The sequence below is a fragment of the Delphinapterus leucas genome, chromosome 5 (genome assembly GCF_059928025.1).
Source record: "Delphinapterus leucas isolate spDelLeu-1000000601 "Yukka" chromosome 5, BTC_Dleu_Yukka2, whole genome shotgun sequence".
Classification (NCBI taxonomy): Eukaryota; Metazoa; Chordata; class Mammalia; order Artiodactyla; family Monodontidae; genus Delphinapterus; species Delphinapterus leucas.
Genome location: NC_143133.1, coordinates 90,079,255 through 90,105,209, shown reverse-complemented (window position 1 = coordinate 90,105,209; position 25,955 = coordinate 90,079,255). Strand labels below are relative to the sequence as shown.

Genomic DNA, 25,955 nt, shown 5'->3' with positions numbered 1-25,955 from the left:
TTGCTGCTTGGCTTCCCCCTCTTTCCCATCCCACCCCTGCTTCCTTCCTCATTTCCCTTTGTAGTACTTCTTTAATAAATCACACAAATCCTCTTTTCAAAGTCTGCATCTGGGGAACCTGACCAGAACAACCATCAAAGAAGTTTCATTGTGGATGCTTGTTTATCTGTAATGCGAGGGTGTGTAGCATAGTTACTGTGGTCACTACTGAGGAGGAATAGGGAGGAGTCATGGCCAAGTTGCCTTGATCTTGTCGTTATGGAGACAGACGTGCCGGGCTTCATCACAGGGCTGCTTTCCTCCAGGTATGATGTTGCTGTGGAAACACAGAGCCTGAAGCCTCAAAGAACACTCTGTTCCAATCCCAGCTGCTTTATCCATCTGCTTTGTGTCTCATTAGCAGACGGAGCCTAGCGAGACAGGAGGATTTGACCACATCTCTGTTCAACCCAGTTCTCTAGAGAAGGCCCCACCCCTGGACTTTCTCCTGGGTGAGTGGGAATCTTGGGGTATTTTTGGGTAATATTTGCTAAATTAGATGGAGACAAAATCTTGTTGTGCTGCATGGTTTTCAAAATGACTGCTGGGAATCTCACTTACTGCATATTTATTTCAATCTAAGTTCACGTGGATCCATCTTAGACTCAGTCTTATTTTCAGCTTGTAGATTCTTTCAGCATTAACCTTCCTGTTCCCAGAAATGAGAATAATTATGCTAACTCATGGTTAATGTTTCCTATGGTCAAGAAAGCAAAATTTTAAGCAGAGTAGTTATGGGATGAGTTATCTTTCCATGGTGATGGCACTGATGCTGCAATCTGACCACAGGTACCAATGTGGCCCAAGGCTATCGCCCCAATGGTTGACAGTGGTTCTCAATTACACTGCAGTGTGAAGATACAACCTCATGGCTAAGAGCATGGGCTTTGGTGTTAGATGGTGTCTTAGTGTGAGCAGCAGCTATAACAAAATAACATAGACTGGGTGGCTTATATTACAAACATTTATTTCTCATAGTCCAGAGGCTGGGAAGTCCAAGATCAAGGTGTTAGCAGATTTAGTGTCTGATTAGAGCCTTAGTCCTGGTTTGCAGATGGCTGCCTTCTTGCTGTGTTCTCACATCGGGGAGAGAGAGGGGACTCTGGGCTCTTCCTCTTCTTATGAGGGCACTAATCCCATCATGAGTACTCTACCCTCATGACCTCATCTAAACCTGATTATCCCCCAAAGGCCCCACCTCCAAATACCATCATATTGGGGATTAGGGCTTCAATATATGAATTTTAGGGGGGGCACAACATTCAGTTTGTAGCAGATGGTTTTAGGTTGACTCGAGTTAAGGAGAGAGTCATGAAAAAGAGATCTCTTTTATTGTAAAAGAGATCATTTAGAAATGGCAATGACTGCTACTTTTCATTGTTTTTGTTACTATTGTTGAAATCAAACTTTGCCACAACTAATTAAAAATTTTAAAGTTAATTCCTGACATTTTATTGCCTGCATCTCTTAAAGGCATCAGCTAGATCTGAGAGTCAAGATTAATTTTCAGGGAAAAACATCAGTATCAGTTAGGGTTCAGGCAGGTAACCAAATCATTCCAGGTATTTCAAACAGATCAATACTTAGTATGGGGAATAAGCTGCCTACAGAAATCATTGAGAAGAAGCCAAAGTCAAGAGGACAACCACAGCTATAGTCTACCCAAGGGGCCAGAGAGATTCTGATGCCTCCCAGAGGCCCGGAACTGATAGGACACTACTGCTAGCCTCATAGCTTCTCTGCAGCCCTAAGGGGGTGAATTTCAAGGGAACATGGAAGCTATTATTAAAACCCCCCATTTATGAAGCCCACGTATCTGATAAAGCTAGCAGAAGGAGAAGAGTAATTCTATCCCCTTTCTGCCTTCTATGTCTTGCATGAGTGTATCTCACTGTTGTGGACTAAACCATAACCCTGCTGGCAACTGAGTTTGTGACATTTAGTTCTCAGGCTTTCTGTCCTTGTGATATAAGGGAGAACAGAGAAGGGGATGGAAGCGTGTGCAGGTCCAATAGGCAATATCTGGTTATTGTTCATTTTATATGCTTAGTCCTCAGCATCCTAATTTTATTTCTTAGCACTTATAATTGTGAATGGGATTGTGATGTTTGTGAACTGGATATTTCTAACTAGACTGCTGTAATTATGCTTTTGCCCTTGTGTGGCTCTTTATATCCAATAGAGAAAATTCACGATTATAAGCACAATGGATTGTTTGATTTTAGGTCAACTAAAAGTCAGCCCGCATTTAGTTAAAGCCGAGGACCTGAGACTCAACAATTACACTACCATTAACTATCTGGGATGGTAGGATAACAACAGCAATAGTGATAATGATGATAATGATAGCTACTGCTTGTCTTTACTTTTGGCCCCTGTTCTAAGTGCTTTACATCTACTGACTCATCTCTCCTCACCAGTCATATGTGGCACTATTCCCGTTTTACAGATGGAAGCACCGAAATATCAAGAGGTTAAATAAATTTCCCAGTTTCATACAGAAGAACCAGGATTTGAATCTCAAACTAGCTCTTAAACGCTACAAAACACACAGAAATTCTAACAGTCATACATGATTTTTATTCATTTGTTACTTTATTCTAAATTATTTTATTGGGTTCCACCAAAGTGTAAGTTTTCTCTGACTCTTCCTTCTGTTTACTCTTGTATTTTGTGATAAAATTAGTGGTTAAAGTTTATCAAGAGCTTTCTATGCTAAAGGATTTGCGGGTAATATATCATTTAATATGCAAAACAGCTTTATGAGACCTGGAGAGGTTAAGCAATCATTTCAGCATCACACAGCAAGGAAATGGCAGAGCTTGGATTCAACCTCTAACTCTACACTGACTGGCCAATTCAGTAGCTACCAGCTAAATGCCACGACTGAGCACTTGAAGTGTGGTTAGCCTGAATTATGATGTGCTTGTAAGTGTACCAGATTTCGAAGACTTTTCACACTGTGGTGCATCTGGGAGATGCTGTGGTGTGAAATAAGACTTAAAACCTCATTTCCAGCCTCAATCTCTTCTTAGGAGTTCATCTAAAAGTTATTGAGCCATGTTGGCTACTGTGATTGGAGAAGACTTTATTGAGTGCCAGGGACTTGAGTTGGAGGAGAGGTGGGTTTGGGGGGTGGGACTCAAAGGATAGGATACATTGCATTTGTTAGAAATGCCAACAGCATTTTGGGGTATAGGAAGCAGATCAATCTTGCTGGAGTGATGTGTTGTAGCTGAATCTTATTTGCTACAAATCAGTCACCCTGATTTTTGCCAAAAGGGGGTGTTTATTGGATGGATGCAAGGTTGTCTCCTACAACACAGGAAGGTAGTACTGCTGGGTCTTAGGTGGGACTGACACCAGGGTTTTGAAACCTGCCAGGAACAAAGGAAGCCACTCTTTCTTTTTACCTGGAGTTGCCTAGTCTAGCAACTCAGCTTCTCTCTCTGCTTTGTTGCCCCTTTTCTATGTTGACCCGCTTTTTCTGCTTCCCAGCATATGATGGAGAACGCTTGACTGATTGGAGTTGCTGGGTCCCTGTTCAAAATTAGTTGAGGGTGGCTCCCCTGGTGGCGCAGTGGTTAAGAATCTGCCTGCCGAGGCAAGGGACACGGGTTCGAGCCCTGGTCCGGGAAGATCCCACATTCCTTGGAGCAACTGACTAAGCCTGTGCGCCAGAACTACTGAGCCTGCGCTCTAGAGCCCGAGAGCCACAACAATCGAAGCCCGTGCTCCTAGAGCCCGTGCTCTGCAACAAGAGAAGCCACCGCCATGAGAAGCCTGCGTACCGCAACGAAGAGTAGCCCCCCGCTCGCCGCAACTAGAGAAAGCCCGCACAGAGCAACAAAGACCCAACGCAGCCAAAAATAAATAAATTAAATAAATAAATTTAAAAAAAATTAGTTGAGGGGGAACCTGATTGGCTGGGCTTTGCTCAACTCTTTTTCCTAGTCTAAATAATGAGTCAAAATAAACAAATTAAATAATACGACTGCTACGGAAATAACTGCCTCTGTATTTTTTACCTGCTCTTCTATTGTACATGAGTAACTTCCTCAACTTTTCTACCTCTCACGATACTTTAAAAAATACTTTTACTGCTGCATAATCATGTCACAGCTCTTAACCAACAAAAGCAATATAGTTACCTATTTTATTTAAGGATGTTCCCAATCCAGGTGTCCTGAGAAGCCCTTTCGGGTTTGGTCAATGTAAGTACTGTTTATTGTTCCCATCTTTTTTTGTACATTTTTTTTTGAATTTTCTTTTCTTTATTTTTTTATACAGCAGGTTCTTATTAGTCATCCATTTTATACACATCAGTGTATACATGTCAATCCCAATCGCCCAATTCAGCACACTCCCCCCCACCCCGTGGCTTTCCCCCCTTGGGGTCCATACGTTTGTTCTCTACATCTGTGTCTCTATTTCAGCCTGCAAACTGGTTCATCTGTACCATTTTTCTAGATTCCACATATGTGCACTAATATACGATATTTGTTCTTCTCTTTCTGACTTACTTCACTGTGTATGACAGTCTCTAGATCCATCCATGTCTCTACAAATGACCCGATTTCATTCCTTTTTATGGCTGAGTAATATTCCATTGTATATATGTACCACATCTTCTTTATCCATTCGTCTGTCGATGGGAATTTAGGTTGCTTCCATGACCTGGCTATTGTAAATAGAGCTGCAATGGACATTGGGGTGCATGTGTCTTTTTTTTTTTTTTTCCGGTACGTGGGCCTCTCACTGCTGCAGCCTCTCCCGCCGCGGAGCACAGGGTCCGGACGCACAGGCCCAGCGGCCACAGCTCACAGGCCCAGCCACTCCATGGCACGTGGGATCCTCCTGGACCGGGGCACGAACCCACGTCCCCTGCATCGGCAGGCGGACTCCCAAACACTTCACCACCAGGGAAGCCCAAAAGCCATTTTTTTTTTTTTTTTTTTTGCGGTATGCGGACCTCTCACTGGTGTGGCCTCTCCCATTGCGGAGCACAGGCTCTGGACGCACAGGCTCAGCGGCCATGGCTCATGGGCCCAGCCGCTCCGCAGCATGGGGGATCTTCCTGGACCGGGGCGTGAACCCATGTCCCCTGCATCGGCAGGCAGACAGACTCTCAACCACCGTGCCACCAGGGAAGCCCTGCATGTGTCTTTTTGAATTATGGTTTCCTCTGGGTATATGCCCAGTAGTGGGATTGCTGGGTCATATGGTAATTATATTTTTAGTTTTTTAAGGAACCACCATACTGTTCTCCGTAGTGGCTGTATCAATTTACATTCCCACCAACAGTGCAAGAGGGTTCCCTTTTCTCCACACCCTCTCCAGCATTGGTTGTTTGTAGATTTTCTGATGATGCCCACTCTGACTGGTGTGAGGTGATACCTCATTGTAGTTTAGATTTGCATTTCTGTAATAATTAGTGATGTTGAGCAGATTTCATGTGCTTCTTGGCCATCTGTATATGTTCTTTGGAGAAATGTCTGTTTAGGTCTTCTGCCCATTTTTGGATTGGGTTGTTTGTTTCTTTATTGAGCTGCATGAGCTGTTTATATATTTTGGAGATTAATCCTTTGTCTGTTGATTCGTTTGCAAATATTTTCTCCCATTCTGAGGGTTGTGTTTTCATCTTGTGTGTAGTTTCCTTTGCTGTGCAAAAACTTTACGTTTCATTAGATCCCATTTGTTTATTTTTGTTTTTATTTCCATTACTCTAGGAGGTGGGTCAAAAAGGATCTTGCTGTGATTTATGTCACAGAGTGCTCTTCTATGTTTTCCTCTAAGAGTTTTATAGTGTCCGGCCTTACATTTAGGTCTCTAATCCATTTTGAGTGTATTTCTGTGTATGGTGTTAGGGAGTGTTCTAATTTCATTCTTTTACATGTAGCTGTCCAGTTTTCCCAGCACCACTTATTGAAGAGACTGTCTTTTCTCCATTGTATATCCTTGCCTCCTTTGTCATAGATTAGTTGACCATAGGTGCATGGGTTTATCTCTGGGCTTTCTATCCTGTTCCATTTATCTATATTTCTGTTTTTGTGCCAGTACCATATTGTCTTGATTACTGTAGCTTTGTAGTATAGTCTGAAGTCTGGGAACCTAATTTCTCCAGCTCCTTGTTTTTCCCTCAAGACTGCACTGGCTATTCGGGGTCTTTTGTGTCTCCATACAAATTTTAAGATTTTTTGTTCTAGTCCTCTAAAAAATGCCATTGGTAATTTGATAGGGATTGCACTGAATCTGTAGATTGCTTTGGGTAGTATAGTCATTTTCACAATATTGATGCTTCCAATCCAAGAATATGGTATATCTCTCCGTCTGTTTGTATCATCTTTAATTTCTTTCATCAGTGTCTTATAGTTTTCTGCATACACGTCTTTTGTCTCCCTAGGTAGGTTTATTCCTAAGTATTTTATTCTTTTTGTTGCAATGGTAAATGGGAGTGTTTCCTTAATTTATCTTTCAGATTTTTCATCATTAGTGTATAGGAATGCAAGAGATTTCTGTGCATTAATTTTGTATCCTGCAATTTTACCAAATTCATTGATTAGCTCTAGTAGTTTTCTGGTGGCATCTTTAGGATTCTCTATGTATAGTATCATGTCATTTGCCAACAGTGACAGCTTTACTTGTTCTTTTGCAATTTGAATTCCTTTTATTTCTTTTTCTTCTCTGATTGCAGTGGCTAGGACATCCAAATCTATGTTGAATAATAGTAGTGAGAGTGGACATCCTTGTCTTGTTCCTGATTTTAGAGGAAATACTTTCAGTTTTTCAGCATTGAGAATGATGTTTGCTGTGGGTTTGTCATATATGGCCTTTATTATGTTGAAGTAGGTTCCCTCTATGCCCACTTTCTGGAGAGTTTTTATCATAAATGGGTGTTGAATTTTCTGCATCTATTGAGATGATCATATGGGTTTTTTTCTTCAATTTGTTAATATGATGTACCACATTGATTTATTTGCGTATATTGAAGAATCCTTGCATCCCTGGGATAAATCTCAGTTGATCATGGTTATGATCCTTTTAATATGTTGTTGGATTCTGTTTGCTAGTATTTTGTTGAGGGTTTTTGCATCTATATTCATCAGTGATATTGGTCTGTAATTTTCTTTTTTGTAGTATCTTTGCCTGGTTTTGGTATCAGGGTGATGGTGGCCTCATAGAATGAGTTTGGGAGTGTTCTTTCCTCTGCAATTTTTTGGAAGAGTTTGAGAAGGATGGGTGTTAGCTCTTCTCTAAATGTTTGATAGAATTCACCTGTGAAGCCATCTGCTCCTGGACTTTCGTTTGTTGGAAGATTTTTAATTACAGTTTCAATTTTCTTACTTGTGATTGGTCTGTTCGTATTTTCTATTACTTCCTGGTTCAGTCTTGGAAGGTTATACCTTTCTAAGAATTTGTCCATTTCTTCCAGGTTGTCCATTTTATTGGCATAGATTTGCTTGTAGTAGTCTCTTAGAATGCTTTGTATTTCTGCAGTGTCTGTTGTAATTTCTCCTTTTTCATTTCTAATTTTAATGATTTGAGTCCTCTCCCTCTTTTTCTTGATGAGTCTGGCTAATGGTTTATCAATTTTGTTTATCTTCCCAAAAAAACAGCTTTTAGTGTTATTGATATTTGCTATTGTTTTCTTTGTTTCTATTTCATTTGTTTCTGCTCTGATATTTATGATTTCTTTCCTTCTACTAACTTTGGAATTTGTTTGTTCTTCTTTCTCTAGTTCTTTTAGGTGTAAGGTTAGATTCTTTATTTGAGATGTTTGTTGTTTCTTGAGGTAGGATTGTACTGCTATAAACTTCCCTCTTAGAACTGCTTTTGCTGCATCCCATAGGTTTTGGCTTGTCATGTTTTCATTGTCATTTGTCTCTAGGTATTTTTTGATTTCCTCTTTGATTTCTTCAGTGATCTCTTGGTTATTTAGTAATGTATTGTTTAGCCTCCATGTGTTTGTGTTTTTTTCCTGTAATTGATTTGTAATCTCACAGCATTGTGGTCAGAAAAGATGCTTGATATAAATTCAATTTTCTTAAATTTACTGAGGCTTGTTTTGTGACCGAAGATGTGATCTATCCTGGAGAATGTTCCATGAACACTTTAGAAGAAAGTATAATCTGCTGTGTTTGATGGAATGTCCTATAAATATCAATTTAATCTATCTGGTCTATTGTGTCATTTAAAGCTTCTGTTTTCTTATTAATTTTCTATTTGGATGATCTGTCCATTGGTGTAAGTGAGGTGTTAAAGTCCCCCACTATTATTGTGTTACTGTCGATTTCCTCTTTTATAACTGTCAGCAGTTGCCTTATGTATTGAGGTGCTCCTATGTTGGGTGCATATATATTTATGATTGTTATATCTTATACTTGGATTGATCCCTTGATCATTATGTAGTGTCCTTCCTTGTCTCTTGTAACCTTCTTTATTTTAGAGTCTATTTTACCTGATATGAGTATTGCTACTCCAGCTTTCTTTTGATTTCCATTTGCATGGAATATCTTTTTCCATCCCCTCACTTTCAGTCTGTATGTGTCCCTAGGTCTGAATGGGTCTCTTGTAGACAGTATATATATGGGTCTTGTTTTTATATCCATTTACTGAGCATGTGTCTTTTTGGATGGAACATTTAATCCATTCACGTTTAAGGTAATTATCGATATGTATGTTCCTATGACAATTTTCTTAATTATTTTGGGTTTGTTTTTGTAGGTCCTTTTCTTCTCTTGTGTTTCTCACTTAGTGAAGTTCCTTTAGCATTTGTTGTAGAGCTGGTTTGGTGGTGCTGAATTCTCTTAGCTTTTGCTTGTCTGTAAAGCTTTTGACTTCTCCATCGAATCTGAATGAGATCCTTGCCAGGTAGAGTAATCTTGGTTGTAGGTTCTTCCCTTTCATCACTTTAAATATGTCATGCCACTCCCTTCTGGCTTGTAGAGTTTCTGCTGAGAAATCAGCTGTTAACCTTATGGGAGTTCCCTTGTATGTTATTTGTCGTTTTTCCCTTGTTGCTTTCAATAATTTTTCTTTGTCTTTAATTTTTGCCAATTTGATTACTGTGTGTCTCAGTGTGTTTCTCCTTGCATTTATCCTGTATGGGACTCTCTGCACTTCCTGGCCTTAGATGGCTACTTCCTTTCCCATGTTAGGGAAGTTTTCAATTATAATCTCTTCAAATATTTTCTCGGGTCCTTTCTCTCTCTCTTCTCCTTCTGGGACCCCTATAATGTGAATATTGTTGCATTTGATGTTGTCCCAGAGGTCTCTTAGTCTCTTTTCATTTCTTTTCATTCTGTTTTCTTTATTCTGTTCCACAGCAGTGAATTCCACCATTCTGTCTTCCAGGTCACTTATCCGTTCTGCTGCCTCAGTTATTCTGCTACTGATTCCTTCTAGTGTAGTTTTCATTTCAGTTATTGTATTGTTCATCTCTGTTTGTTTTTTCTTTAATTCTTCTAGGTCTTTGTTAAACATTTCTTGCATCTTCTTGATCTTTGCCTCCATTCTTTTTCTGAGGTCCTGGGTCATCTTCACTATCATTAATCTGGATTCTTTTTCTGGAAGGTTGCCTATCTCCACTTCATTTAGTTGCTTTTCCTGGGTTTTATGTTGTTCCTTCATCTGGTACATAGCCCTCTGCCTTTTCATCTTGTGTATCTTTCTGTGAATGTGGTTTTTGTTCCACAGGCTTCAGGATTGTAGTTCTTCTTGCTTTTGCTGTCTGCCTTCTGGTGGATTAGGTTATCTAAGAGGCTTGTGCAAGGACTTGTAGGAGGCTTGTGGGAGGGACTGTTGGTGGGTAGAGCTGGCTGTTGCTCTGGTGGGCTGAGCTCAATAAAACTTTAATCTGCTTGTCTGCTGATGGGTGGGGCTGGGTTCCCTCCCTGTTCGTTGTTTGGCCTGAGGCAACCCAACACTGGAGCCTATCTGGGCTCTTTCGTGGGGCTAATGGCAGACTCTGGGAGGGCTCACACCAAGGAGTACTTCCCACAACTTCTGCTGCCAGTGTCCTTGTCCTCGCAGTGAGACACGGCCACCCCCTGCCTCTGCAGGAGACCCTCCAACACTAGCAGGTAGGTCTGGTTTAGTCTCCTATGGGGTCACTGCTCCTTCCCCTGGATCCTGATGCACACAGTACTTTGTGTGTGCCGTCCAAGAGTGGAGTGTCTGATTCCCCCAGTCCTGTCAAAGTTCTGTAATCAAATCCCGCTAGCCTTCGAAGTCTGATTCTCTAAGAATTCCTCCTCCCGTTGCTGGACCTCTAGGTTGGGAAGCCTGATGTGGGGCTCAGAACCTTCACTCCAGTGGGTGGACTTCTGTGGTATAAGTGTTCTCCAGTTTGTGAGTCACCCTCCCAGCTGTTGTGGGATTTGATTTTATTGTGATTGCGCCCCTCCTACTGTCTCACTGTGGCTTCTTCTTTGTCTTTGGATGTGGGGTATCATTTTTGGTGAGTTCCAGTGTCTTCCTGTCAATGATTGTTCAGCAGTTAATTGTGATTCTGTGCTCTCACAAGAGGGAGTGAGAGCACATCTTTCTACTCCGCCATCTTTTTTAAAAAATTTATTTATTTATTTTTAGCTGTGTTGGGTCTTTGTTGCTGGGTACGGGCTTTCTCTAGTTGTGGCAAGCAGGGGCTACTCTCCATTGCAGTGCACGGGCTTCTCATTGCGGTGGCTTCTCTTGTTTTGGAACACGGGCTCGAGCCACACGGGCTTCAGTAGTTGTGGCACGTGGGCTCAGTAGTTGTGGCTCGCGGGCTCTAGAGCACAGGCTCAGTAGTTGTGGCGCACGGGCTTAGTTGCTCTGCGGCATGTGGGATCTTCCTGGACCAGGGCTCAAACCCGTGTCCCCTGCATTGGCAGGCGGATTCTTAACCACTGCGCCACCAAGGAAGCCCTGCTCTGCCATCTTCAGTTCCAATCTTTTATGTATAAAACTCAGTCACACTCAATAACTTTGTTCTCTCTTTCTACTTTCCCAGTATGCTTACATTCTGTTTATATATAAAGATGGTTTCATGATACTTTATTAGTTTGTCTTTAGATAGAGTGCATTGTGCAGTTCTGGAAGGCAAGAACTATGTTTTAATTGTTTTTACCTTCCTAATGCTAGTGCATTATACACTTTCCATAATCATGTGTTGAATGAAAGAAAGAATGAATGACACTACATTTTCTTTCCAAAAAAAAAAAAGGGGTTTGCATTTTTATAATCCCATCTTTATCACCTGTCCTGTGATCCTTTTCTAACCTAGCAGTATTGCTTTTTTTAAATTGAAGTATAGTTAATTTACAGTGTTGTGTTAGTTTCAGGTGTACAGCAAAGTGATTCAGTTATACATACATACATATATATATATTTCCAGATTCCTTGCCCTTATAGGTTATTGCAAAATATTGAGTGTAGTTCTCTGTGCTGTACAGTAGGTACTTGTTGGTTATCTATTTTATATACAGTAGTATGTCAGTATTGCTTTTTAAATAACTTGTGCTTTGGACTGTCTTTCTTAGATGGAGAAAATATTCACCTAAGATAATTTTTAAATACTCAAAAGTCATTCATGTACATGATGAGACTTGGTAGTTGAATTGCACATTCCCTCTGGAAGGACTTTTCTCAGCAGGGATAACCACTTTAGAAATTCTCTACAAATGGTTTCTCTGAAGGGAGCCTGTAAACTAGAGAGCACTGATTCAATCCCCTGTCAATCTCTGTCTTGTGAAAGGTTTCTGAACTGAATTATGCAACCATCTCTTACTGTTTGGTTTGGCTTACTCTAAACCTTCTTCTCAGCCGTGTTCCTGGGCATGATTATTGCCCAGAAAAATTCAGGATGGAGTGGCCAATTCAAAGTCTGCTGCCATAGGTTCAGCTACCGAAGTGGATGTCTTGACTTATTTTCTGACTACAGGATCAGATTCCCCGGACAGTAGCCAAATATGCTATGGCACTAAAACTCGAGTAAGATGACACTCTTGCCAACTTTGGAGCTTTGAAACCTTGACAGTAATTATTAAAAACTACTAACAGTCCAAATTCTTCAGCAGTTTAATGCGAGAAAAGTTAAGCTGAACCTCAGTTAAGGGTTTCTAATATAATCTCTCTTGCTATATTTATTGTTAAAGAATGAGTTAACTGCTTCACATGTTATTTGTAAATTAACCAGATTGGAATTGCTATATTATTATTATGAGAAATTGGCTTATTTTATCCTCAAAGTAAGGAAATTTCCATCTAGACCAGTAAATTGAATTATTTTCCTGGTTTATACCACATATACAATATTGATAATTGTCAGTGCTTATTTACTGTTGAAAGACATGGCTCAATTTTTTAAATAGTGAAAAAAGTGAATACAGATAACATGTTTTGAATGCTTTCTATGAGCTAGGAGCTTTACATACTTTATTCTGTTTAACAACCCAACAGCTCACAGCATTATTTGCCCCATTTTACAGATGAAGAAACTGATATCCTCAAGGCGAACAGTCAGTAAGACGCATGGACACTGTTTGAAACTTCATCTGCATGGTTTTAAAGCCTTTGCTCTTTCTGATTTCCTAAGTTACCTCCTTTGCCAGTTCTTCACCCACCTTTTTGTTTTAAACTCCTTAAAAATTAAAATATAGAGATTTTATATATATATATATATATATATATATATATATATATACACACATATAAAATGAAATCTAAGGCTATTTTTTTGGAGACGATGAATATAATGGTATAATTACAAAATATAATTCAAACTACAGTGATAGGAGCCTCCACTGGCGTTATGGCCAAAGTCATAGTGTTCCCAAGCTAGTTTTGCATGTCCTGGGAACAGAGAATGGCCCAGGGTCCTTCTGCCCCCAACCCCTGCCGTGTCTCCTCACTGAGTCTCTTCAATGTCTCAAGGTCCCCCTCTCTTCACATCGGGCCCTGAATTTGGATGGGAGACCTGCTGAGGCTGTGCATTCAGTTTTCTTTGTAGCTCTGCTGCCCTTACAGTTAAATCCTATACCTGAATTTCAGCACAGACTGCAGGATTTAAGGGTCTCTTTAAAGTCTACATGGAGATTTTATGACTTTTTCAGTGTACTTTGAATTGCTAGTTAGCTAACCCGAACCTATCATTTTCTTTTGTCCAGGTCTCTAAATCTATTAAATAAAACCAGACAGCTCCAGAATCATGATAATCATGATAATTCCTCAGTCCCCCACAGGGACCTGTCCGTGCTTGTGATGCTACTGTATGCCAGAGTCATTACCTCCTCACTTACCAACAGCTGTGTGGTCCTTATCTCTGACCACAAGAGACTCAGATCCAGAATCCCATCTCGCGTGTCTGCTTTGCAGGGCCCCTTTTGGTAACAGCTATTGGTCTGGGTTCTTCCTGAAATCAGTGCCCAAAACAAGGTCTTGCATTCAGGATGTTTATATTGGGAAGCATGAAAGTGGGAAGGGGAAAAAGTCAATCCAAGTGCGCTTTGTGGTCTCCAGTATGGGCCCCAGGGCTTGATCCCTTCAGGAGCCCTTGAGGAGCTGTGTGAAATGTACCCCAGGTTTATTTCCCTGAGGGACAGACAAGGGGAGAATTTGTTTTCTGCCTCTCGTCCCCAGTTGGCCAAGGGTTGCTTTCTGGTGTTAACTCCCTCTCACTTCCAGACATCTGTGGGATCAGAAGGGCTGGTCTGCAGCATCTCACATGGCCTGACAGTGGCAGAGAAGCCTGGGGGCAGAAAGTGGGCAGTGTAATTGAGGCAGCTGACATAATGTGCGGTCAGGTTACCTCTGAGCACAGTTGATTGTGTCAGGAATGACTGGAGTAAAAAGATGGGCTGAGAGCATGTGACGTGGGACACAACTGGTGTCAGATTCAGATATGATCTTGTTCTGTGGCTCCAACAAATCATCGTACAGCAGTCATACGACAGGACATTTCCTAAAGTCTGGATTAGTCGGCTTCAAATCACACCACGTATAGGGCATTCGTGATGCCATGCTGGTCGGGGTTCCCTAGCTCCTCCTTAGCTCCTCCCTTTTGGAGCATTCACAAATGTGGTACAGACTCAAGTTCACGTAGAATACACAAATATTTGGTGCTTGATCTAAACTAAGGCTGATGTACCTTCCCGTGGCTAGTTCCATGCACATGTTTTTGGCATAACATTCTTGGGGTTGCTGGTGCTTTTCCGAGTAGTGGTGTAAAATGTGCTCCTCTCTGCGTCAGAGAAGGTAGACATAGACTTAATTGAAGTCCAGGTTTTGAGAGAGCCCAGAACAAAGATCTATGGCTCCAGTGATGGGGGAGACTTCAGTCAGATCCACTTGGGAAGCTTTTCTTGCAAGGTCATGCTCTTGGCAGGGGGACATGGAAGGGGATCGAAGGACGAGAGTATGTGTTGCTCGAAGTTGCTTAATAGGTGATTCTGCAACACCCCACCCATTTTCCATTGAGAATACTGAAGTGAGTTAATTTGCCCAGTAGCTAGATGGTGTTTCACTGGGTGGTTGGCATTCCTCTCACTGCTCCATCAGATTCCTGCAGCAGTATCCAAGGCTAGGAGAGGCCGTGTGGAATGAGGGCAGCTGTAGACAAAGCTCCTGGAACACATAAGTGATGGGTTTTGATGAGGAAGCAGGCAGAATACTCGCACAGACTTATACATTAGTCAGCTTTAAAAACCCTGGACTGTCTTCTTGGCCTCTTGGCCACGTGTGCTAGTCTCCTGAGTCCTCACCACTAAAGGACCTGAACCTGATGCTTTCCTAAAACTGATCTTGAGGCTGGCAGCAGGCCACCTCTACACTGCAGACCATCTGCATGCACCGGGAGTCCTGCCTGCCACCACCCAGCCGGGGTGGCCTCCCGGGATGTTTCCCTTGGCAGGAGTGTCTTACAGCTGGGCCAATTATTAGTGAGTTTCTGAATTATTTATGTCAATGTTCCCTTTCATTACTGTGAATTGTCATGAATTGGATGTAATCGGAATGATTGAGGTTTGAGGAACAAAGAATGAGGTGCATTTTTTAGTTTAATGTTATAACTTGTTGGGCTTTGTTATTCTCTTAAAGCTCCTACCAAAACTACTAAGAGAAGCCATTTGGTGTGTTGGAAGGGCCCTAGACTTGGAGTCTGGAGACCCTGGTTCCTGCACCTGCTCTCCTGCCCTGGACTCGGCCTTACAGTACTTGGTGATCACCTGTTTAATGTCCTGATACGTCAGTTGTGGGTATTTATTTAGCTTATCATGTTGCAAGCTAGAAGGCAGCTGTCTGCAAACTGGAAGAGAGTAGTCACTAGAAACCGACCATGCTGATCTCAAAGTTCCAGCCTCTAAAACTGGGAGAAAATCAATTTCTGTTGTTTAAGCCTATGGTATAATACCAGTCTATGGTATTTTGTTATGGCAGCCCGAACAGACTAATATAAGGGGCTAGACTAGAGAAGATAGACTATCAGAAGTGGAAGGCAACTTGTCTTAGTTTGAATTCTTCCAAAAGCAGATTCTGAGACAAGGATTAGAATGAAAGCAATTTGTTTGGGAGGTGAGTCCAGAAAGCAATGCTGAGGGTGTGGGGAAGTGAGACTGAGGAAGATAGGAAAGCCAACGTGGGTTATCTCTATGGGCAACTGGAGCTTAATATCCCTGAGGACCCTCTGAACAACAATGTGGAATATGCCTTGGAATTTTCCTATTTAAGGCCAGGAAAACTGTGATGCTCATATATCAACTCACTATCCCCGTGAAGGCATTAAGTTCCCAGCACTTCTGGTCTACCTGGCACATATCAGTCTAGCAGCAGTTCTCCTGGGTCAGAGAGCCACCAGAGAGATGTGTAGCAAGGCATGCATGGAAACTGTCTCAGGTCACCTCCAGGGTAGACTGAAGGGACAAGAATGCAGCACAGATGACATCTGCTACAGACAGCAGAACTCTCACACTTTAAGGTGAACTCTTGTGAAAATACAGTCTGTTTCGTAGGTCTGTAGTGGGACCTGAGAGTCTGCATTTGTAACAAGTTCCCCATGATGAAGATGTAGCTCATTCATGGACCAGACTCTGAGTAGAAAGAGTTTCACACTCTTTCATGAATTTAGCTCAGTTCAACATGTATTTATTGGTCACTTGCTGAGCTAGATCCTGGGGCTACCAGTGCTTGCCATAGGGACTAGAGAGATCAGTACATGATACTGAGCAGGGCCCTGTGGGGCTCCTGGGCACAAAAGCCTTTCTGTGTCCCCCATTTCTTGATTACAGGGAATAGGCTTTATTTAGCCTCCATGACATTCCCTGAGTTCCAAAGGGCAGGTTCAAACAGTTGCTAATTAGGGAAGGGAGGGGATGCAGAGACAAGGGAGGAGCAGTCAAGAGAAACAATAGTGCAACCTTAGGGCACGGTCCTGGTTCCCCATAAAGGGATACACATAACAACATCTTTGAGCTTTTTTGCAGATACAGAAACCCCCAGCAGGTGGGAGAAGTTAACGGTATGCCACCCACGAGTTCGTAGACCCCAGACTGGTTGGAACCATAAGGTTGATGATGCACTTACCTCACCACCAACCAATCAGAAGAATGTCCAAGAGCTAATCACACCCTCCTTGAACCATTACTATAAAACTCCTCACTACCCCCTCCAGGTTGGGACACATAGTTTTGAGGACATTAGCTCACTTTGGCCCTCTTTGACTGCAAAACAATAAAGCTATTCTTTTCTACTTAACCCAAAACTCTGTCTCCACGATTTAATTTGGTATTGGGTACAGAGGCCGGATTTGGCTTCAAACAGATGGATCAGGTGTTGCATCCGTTTTACAGATGATCTAAGGGTTTATTCTGCTTCAGTTGTCCAGGGTTGGAAGTGCTTACTACATATTTGTCTTAAGAAACAGAAGAAGGTGCAATTCCTGAACTGTTTCTGTCTCTTGGATAGAATTTTAGCCTATAAAAATGGTAAAACCATTAGCACAGATTTACCTCTAGATATGCTCCCAATGTCTTAGTAGCAGCCTCTCTGGAACCATGGGAGGGTTTTCATAAAGCCATTACTTACTTTAGTATTTTAAAATAACAAAAAAAGAATCTAGAGTTGTAATAAAAAGAGCGACATTTTTGTAGCACTTCACAGCTTACAAAGTGCTTTCCATCACATTATCTCATTATGTCTTTTGCAGGCTTGAGAGAAATCATCTACAAATGGCATTTAAAAATAAATGTATTGCACATTAGGGCAGGTACATTACACACCTGGGTACGTGATAGTCCAGATCCAAGATAATGAAAAATGGCCATGAAGAAGACTGCATATAAACATCCACTGTGTCCTGGGGCACTCGGGTAAACTCTGCATTAGCTGGGAAAAGCAGTTCAGCCTCACTGTTGTTGGTCTCTCACTTTTAAACTTTCCACAAGGGTCTTATCTTTGCTCTCTGTGCTGATCTTCCAGTTTGACCACTTGGCTTTTCATCCTGCTGAGATGCTTTGGGCCATCTGTATGCCCACACTGAAGTCAAGCACCAAGAGCGTGACTCATACGCAATGGACACACCACCTGGCTGTCAGCCTCTGGCTGGACAGTAAATGGATTCAGCCAGTCAGATAAGAAAATGAAAATGAGGTGGTAAAGACTTTCTTTAGGCATTGTAAAATGACCTGGCTGGGATGGCCTTTGTAAAGATTTAGCTTCATATACCCAAGAACTCTAATTATACCTATCAGATGTTATCGGTAGAGATTATGAATTATATCTAATATATAATTATACCTAAATAAAAGTGAAGATTCTATTTATAATAAAATTCAATGATTTCATTTATAATAACTTCAATAACCTTGAAATATTGAGTGAAAGAGAAGCAGATGGATCTCATTCATGAATATTTTATGAGTTAGAATGCTTTTTGCTATATGAAATGGAATATTTAATCAAACCTAAAAATAAGAGTTAACTGTTTACATAACCTAAATCTGGAAATAATGGTTCTGAGTTTTGTTAATTCAGCAGCACAATTGTGTGAGTTCTGGGTCAGCTTCTCTGCGATTCTTTTAATTTTAATTTCATGGTCACAAAATGGCTGCCACAGCTCTAGGCATCATGTCCTCACACCACTGAATCCAAACAGGAAGGAGAGTGCTTCCTTTACACCCTTTTTTTTTTTTTTTAATTATGGAGAACAATCATTCTGAGAATTCCCTCGTAAGTTCTCCTCTGGCCCTTTTGACCAGAAGTCGGTCTTAGGCCCACTTGTGCAACAATCACTGGTAAAGGAAATGAGATGAGCATGACTGACCAGACTAATTATGTTTAATCTTCTAGGACTGGGGTGGGGTCCAAACTTCCTGCAGCACATTGCTTCCTCAAATCTGAACAAAATAAGTGTTATTCATAAGGACAAAAAGGAAATGGCTTTTGGGGAGGGAAGCAATATTGTCTGATGCACATATTTTCTATTGTTTCTTTAGAGGTTCTTTGGTTGCCTGTTAATTGAAATGGAGACACATTCAGGGGTTAGAATCAAAGATTAAGATTGAAAACATTACCTCTTACTGAATTCTACAGAAGTATATAAAAATGTTCTGTAGTACAAATTGTGTTTCTTCCTAGTTTTGTTTGGGGAACCATCAACTGAAACCACCCGCCCTGGCCAGGCACAGCAGTAACCACTTGCATGAGTTATCTTACATCAGGAGGTCCTGGTAAGGAACGCGGAACTAACAATCTACTACCAACTGGAAGATTTGGGAAAGGTCAAAAGGAGATAGGAGATGCTAGTCCATATGTCCTACCAACCTCCTGGAATACGTCTCTCTGGAATCTATCTTGGCTGAGTGATGCGTGCACCATCAGGGAGCACCCTGAATCAGAACGATGGGCCAGAGACAACCCAGAAACTAACCCCATTACCATAAAACCCGAGACTGCCAGCCACCTGGCAGAGCAGTTCTCCTGGGTTCCCTTACCCTGCTGCTCTCCACCTGGGCGCCCCTTCCCAATAAAGTCTCTTGCTTTGTCAGCAAGTGTGTCTCTTGGACACTTCATTTGTGAGTGTTAGACAAGAGCCCACTCTCGGGCCCTGGAAGGGGTCCCCCTTCCTGAAACAGTTTGGGTTTCTTATGGAATGGAAATCTTCCTGTCCAGATCTTAGCCCATATAAGGTGACATGTGTCCCCATCACACTGCTGCCTCCCTGGGGTCTTCAGAAGGATAGAAGGAGAACTGACACAAGGGCTAAAGCTACTGGCAAAGCTTTTTATTTTCTTTTAAATATATCTTCATTGAAGTATAATTGCTTTACAGTACCGTTTTAGTTTCTGTTGCACAACAAAGCGAATCAGCCATATGTATACACATGTCCCCATATCCCCTCACTCTTGAGCCTCCCTCCCATCCTCCCGATCCCACCCCTCTAGGTCATAGCAAAGCACCGAGCCGATCTCCCTGTGCTATGCGGCTGCTTCCCACCAGCCAGCTATTTTACATTCGGTAGTGTATATACGTCGATGCTACTCTCACTTCGCCCCAGCTTCACCCTCCCACCCCATGTCATTAAGTCCATTCTCTATGTCTACCTCTTTATTCCTACCCTGCAACTAGTTCATCAGTACCATTTTTGTTTTGTTTTGTTTTTAGATCCCATATATATATACATTAGCATACGGTATTTGTTTTTCTCTTTCTGACTTACTTCACTCTGTGTGACAGACTCTAGGTCCATCCACCTCACTACAAATAACTCAATTTCATTTCTTTTTATGGCTGAGTAATATTCCATTGTATATATGTGCCACATCTTCTTTATCCATTCCTCTGTTGATGGACATTTAGGTTGGTTCCATGTCCTGGCTCTTGTAAATAGTGCTGCAATGAATATTGGGGTGCATGTTTCTCTTTGAATTACGGTTTTCTCAGGGTATATGCCCAGTAGTGGGATTGCTGGGTCATATGGTAGTTCTATTTTTAGTTTTTTAAGGAACCTCCATACTGTTTTCCACAGTGGTTGTATCAATTTACATTCCCACAACAATTCCTGCTGTGGTTTATATCAATTAACATTCCCCTTTTCACCACACCCTTCCCAGCATTTATTGTTTCTAGCTGTTTTGATAATGGCTATTCTGAACGGTGTGAGGTGATACCTCATTGTAGTTTTTATTTACATTTCTCTAATAATTAGTGATGTTGACTATCTTTTCATATGCCTCTTGGCCATCTGTATGTCTTCCTTGGTGAAATGTCTATTTAGGTCTTCTGCCCATTTTTTAACTGGATTGTTTGTTTTTTTGATATTGAGCTCCATGAGCTGTTTATATATTTTGGAGATTAATCCTTTGTCTGTTGTTTCATTTGCAAATATTTTCTCTGATTCTAAGGGTTGTCTTTTTGTCTTGTTTATGGTTTCCTTTGCCGTGCAAAAGCTTTTAAGTTTAATTAAGTCCCTTTTGTTTATTTTTGTTTTTATTTCTGTTACTCTAGGAGGTGGGTCAAAAAAGATCTTGCTGTGGTTTATGTCAAAGAGTGCTTTTCTTATGTTTTCCTCCAAAAGTTTTATGGTGTCTGGTCTTACATTTAGGTCTTTAATCCATCTGGAGTTTATTTCTGTGTATAGTGTTAGGTAGTATTCTAATTTCATTCTTTTACATGTAGCTGTCCAGTTTTCCCAGCACCGCTTATTGAAGAGGCTGTCTTTTCTCCATTGTATGATCTTGCCTCCTTTGTTGTAAAGTAAGTGACCATATGTGTGTAGGTTTATCTCTGGGCATTCTGTCCTGTACCATCGATCTATATTTCAATTTTGTGCCAGTACCATACTGTCTTGATTACTGTAGCTTTGTGGTATAGTTTGAAGTTCAGGAGCCTGATTCTTCCAACTTCATTTCTCTTTCTCAAGATTGCTATGGCTATTTGGGGTCTTTTCTGTTTCCATATGAATTGTTCTAATTTTTTGTTCTAATTCTGTGAAGAATGCCATTGGTAGTTTGATAGGGATTGCATTGAATCTGTAGATTGCTTTGGGCAGTATAGTCATTTTCACAATATTGATTCTTCCAGTTCAAGAACTGTTTCTCTACCTGTTTATGTCATCTTTGATTTCTTTCATCAGTGTTTTATAGTTTTCTTTTTTTAAATTAATTAATTAATTAAATTATTTTTGGCTGTGTTGGGTCTTTGTTTCTGTGCGAGGGCTTTCTCTAGTTGCGGCAGGCGGGGGCCATTCTTCATCGCGGTGCGCGGGCCTCTCACTGTCGCGGCCTCTCTTGCTGCGGAGCACAGGCTCCAGATACGCAGGCTCAGTAGTTGTGGCTCATGGGCCCAGTTGCTCTGTGGCATATGGGATCCTCCCAGACCAGGGCTTGAACCCGTGTCCCCTGCACTGACAGGCAGATTCTCAACCACTGCGCCACCAGGGAAGCCCGTTTTATAGTTTTCTCAGTACAAGTCTTTTGCCTCCTTAGGCAGGTTTATTTCTAGGCATTTTATTCTTTTTGTTGCAGTGGTAAATGGGAGTGTTTCCTTAATTTCTCTTTCTGATTTTTCACTGTTGGTATATAAGAATGCCAGAGATTTCTGTGCACTAATTTTGTATCCTGCAAGCTTACCAAATTCACTGATTAGTTCTAGTAGTTTTCTGGTGGCATCTTTAGGATTTTCTATGTATAGTATCATGTCATCAGCAAATAGTGACAGTTTTACTTCTTCTTTTCCAATTTGTATTCCTTTCATTTCTTTTTCTTCTCTGACGGCCATGGTTAGGACTTCCAAAACTATGTTGAATAAGAATGGTGAGAGTGAACATCCTTGTCTTATTCCTGATCTTAGTGGAAATGCTTTCAGTTTTTTACCATTGAGTATGGTACTTGCTGTGGGTTTGTCATATATGGCCTTTACTATGTTGAGGTATGTTCCCTCTATGTCCATTTTCTGGAGAGCATTTATCATACATGGGTGTTGAATTTTGTCAAAAGCTTTTTCTTCATCTATTGAGATGATCATATGGTTTTTATTCCTTAATTTGTTAACGTGGTGTATCACATTGATTGATTTGCATATATTGAAGAATCCTTGCATCCCTGGGATAAATCCCACTTGACCATGGTGTATGATCCTTTTAATGTGTTGTTGGATTCTGTTTGCTAGTATTTTGTTCAGGATTTTTACATTTATGTTCATCAGTGATATTGGTCTATAATTTTCTTTTTTTTGTGATATCTTTTTCTGGTTTTGGTATCAGGGTGATGGTGGCTTTGTAGAATGAATTTGGGAGGGTTTCTCTCACTGCAAGTTTTTGCAAGAGTTTGAGAAGGATGGGTGTTAGCTCTTCTCTAAATGTTTGATAGAATTTGCCTGTGAAGCTATCTGGTCCTGGACTTTTGTTTGTTGGAAGATTTTTAATTACGGTTTCAATTTCCTTACTCGTGATAGGTCTGTTTATATTTTCTAATTCTTCCTGGTTCAGTCTCGGAAAATTGTACCTTTCCAAGAATTTGTCCATTTCTTTGTGGTTGTCCATTTTTTTGCCATATGGTTGTTTGTAGTAGTCTCTTATAATCCTTTGTATTTCTGCGGTGTCAGTTGTGCTTTCTCCTTTTTCATTTCTAATTTTATTGATTTGAATCCTCTCCCTTTTTTTCTTGATGAGTCTGGCTAAGGGTTTATCAATTTTGTTTATCTTCTCAAAGAACCAGCTTTTAGTTTTATTGATCTTTGCAATTGTTTTCTTCATTTCTATTTCATTTATTTTTGCCCTGATCTTTATGATTTCTTTCCTTCTACTGACTTTGGGCTTTCTTTGTTCTTCTTTTTCTAGTTGTTTTAAGTTAGGGTTAGAAAGTTTATTTGAGATTTTTCTTGTTTCTTGAGGTGAGATTTAATTGCTATAGACTTCCCTCTTAGAACTGCTTTGGCTGCATCCTGTAGGTTTTGGGTCGTCGTGTTTTCATTGTCATTTGTTTCTACGTATTTTTTAATTTCTTCTTTGATTTCTTCAGTGATCTCTTGGTTATTTAGTAGCCCACTGTTTAGCCTCCATGTATTTGTGTTTTTTATAGTTTTTTTTCCCGTACTTGATTTCCAGTCTCAAAGTGTTGTGGTCAGAAAAGATGCTTGATACGATTTCAATTTTCTTAAATCTTCCAAGGCTTGATTTGTGACCAAAGATGTGATCTATCCTGGTGACTGTTCCGTGTGCACTTGAGAAGAAAGTGTATGCTGCCACTTTGGGGTGGAATGTTCTAGAAATATCAATTAGATCTATCTGGTCTATTTTGTCATTTAAAGCTTGTGTTTCCTTATTTATTTTCTGTTTGGATGATCTGTCCGTTGGTGTAAGTGGGGTGTTAAAGTCCCCTACTATTATTGTGTTATTGTCGATTTCTCCTTTCATGGTTGTTAGCATTTGCCTTATGTATTGAGGTGCTCCTATGTTGGGTGCATAAACATTTATAATTGTTATATTTTCTTCTTGGATTGATCCTTCAATCATTATGTAGTGTCTCTCCTTATCTCTTGTAACATTCTTTATTTTAAAGTCTATTTTATCTCATAGGAGTATTGCTACTTCAGCTTTCTTTCGATTTCCATTTGCATGGAATATCTTTTTCCATCCCCTCACATTCAGTCTGTATGTGTCCCTAGGTCTGAAGTGGGCCTCTTGTAGGCAGTGTATGTATGGGTCTTGTTTTTGCATCCATTCAGCCAGTCTGTGTCTTTTGGTTGGGGCTTTTAATCCATTTACATTCAAGGTTATTATCAATATGTATGTTCCTATCACCATTTTCTTGTTTTGGGTTTGTTTTTGTGGGTCTTTTTGTTCTCTTGTGTTTCCCACCTAGAGAAGTTTCTTTAGCATTTGTTGTAAAGCTGGTTTGGTGCTGTTGAATTCTCTTAGCTTTTGTTTGTCTGAAAAGCTTTTGTCTTCTCCATCTAATCTGAATGAGATCCTTGCTGGGTAGAGTAATCTTGGTTGTAGGTTTTTCTCTTTCATCACTTTAAGTATATCCTGCCACTCCCTTCTGGCCTGCAGGGTGTCCACTGAAAAATCAGCTGATAACCTTATGGGGATTCCTTTGTATGTTATTTTTTTTGTTTTTCCCTTGCTGCCTTTAATACTTTTTCTTTGAATTTAATTTTTGTTAGTTTGATTAATATGTGTCTTTGTGGTTTTTTTCCTAGGATTTATCCTGTATGGGACTCTGTGTGCTTCCTGGACTTGGGTGACTATTTCCTTTCCATTGTTAGGGAAGTTTTCCACTATAATCTCTTCAAATATTTTCTCAGACCCTTTCTGTTTCTGTCTTTTTCTGGGACTCCTATAATTTGAATGTTGCTGCATTTAGTGTTGTCCCAGGGTTCTCTGAGATTGTCTTCAATTCTTTTCATTGTTTTTTCTTTCTTCTGCTCCTCAGCAGTTATTTCCACCATTTTGTCCTCCAGCTCACTTATTCGTTCTTCTGCCTCCGTTATTCTGTTATTGATTCCTTCTAGTGTATTTTTCATTTCAGTGATTGTGTTGTCATCTCTGTTTGTTTGTTCTTTACTTCTTCTAGATCTTTGTTAAACATTTCTTGTATTTTCTCAATCTGTGCTTGCATTCTATTTCTGAGATTCTGGATCATCCTTACTATCATTACTCTGATTTCTTTTTCAGGTAGATTGCCTATTTCCTCTTCATTTATTTGGTCTTGTAGGTTTTTACCTTGCTCCTTCATCTGTGATGTATTTTTTTGCTGTCTCATTTTTCTTTTTTTTTTTCTTTTTTTTATGAACGGAATTGTGTTCCTGTCTTACTGGTTGTTTGACCTGAGGCTTCCAACACTGGAGTCTGTAGGCTATTGGGCAGAGCTGGGTCTTGGTGCTGAGATGAGGAACTCTGTGAGACCTCACTCCGATGAATATTCCCTGGGGTCTGAGGTTCTCTCTTAGTCCGGTGGGTCGGACTCGGAGTGCTCACCACAGGAGCTTCTGCCCAACCCTGGGCTCACGAATTAAGATCCTGCAAGCTGCGTGGGGCAGCAAAAAAAAAAGAACAATGACAAAGTAAAAAATAAAATTAGAGTAGGAAACTAACAGATATGTTAGAAAGAATGTAAAAATAAAAATATAGATGAATCAACAACAAGAAGGTACATCAGTACCACAATAGTACAGAAGAGGAGGAGGGAAAAGGAAAAAAAAAAAAGGGCCATGTAGGGGGGTAAGGCCTTGGCTGTGGATAGTGTGGCCTAAGCAAGGATGAGGTTTGGGTGGTGGGCGGGACCTATGCTCAGGACCCACAGGGCTGGAAAAGGTCCTGGCGTCTGTTGGGGGTGGGACTTAGGCTCAGTGAACAGAAGGGGCCCAGACGTGGCCCATCGCTGGTCTCAGAGGGCAGGGGGGCTCACCTGGGAGCCCTGCAGGCTTCCTGGGCTTGAGTGGGTGGGGCAATCTCCCTCCACTCCTCTCCGGGAGGCCCCTTCCTGCCTGCCTCTCCTGATCTCCCCAGCCTCCCTCCCATGACCCCAGGACCCACGTGGCCTTGAAGGGGGTTTGGAGGGTTGGGGATTGGCCTGGGAGCTTAGCAGGCTCCCTGGGCCGGAGTGGGCAGGACAATCGCCCTCTGCTCCTTTCTCGCTCCTCCCGGAGGGCCCCTCCCGCCTGCCTCTCCTGATGTCCCCACCTCAGGGGCGCCGATCTTGTCTGGCTTCCACTTCTCCTCCCCCCTTGGTCCCCCTACATCCTACTGGTTTACTCTGGGGTTTCTCCCATCTCCTTGGGGGTCAGAGTCTCCCACCAGCGGCCGGCAGGCACCTGAGCTGCGGGGAGACGCTAACTCCGCGCCTTCCCACACCGCCATCTTGACTCCTCTCCCCTTGGAAAAGCTTTTAAGAGAGAATTTTCAGGGGAATTTGGAAATTGAGGGAGAGTAGAGCTGTGGG

General features: G+C 41.2%; 1 protein-coding gene across 1 annotated transcript in view; it reads left to right on the top strand.

The window, feature by feature from the left end:
• The window catches only part of RCHY1 (ring finger and CHY zinc finger domain containing 1), an 80,684-nt gene extending 54,966 nt beyond the window's left edge, over positions 1 to 25,718 (top strand). The window contains exon 11 of the transcript XR_016393330.1: positions 401 to 25,718. The gene's annotated coding sequence lies outside the window, so the exon portion shown is untranslated. The remainder of the gene's footprint in view (positions 1 to 400) is intronic.
• Positions 25,719 to 25,955: the final 237 nt, after the last annotated feature.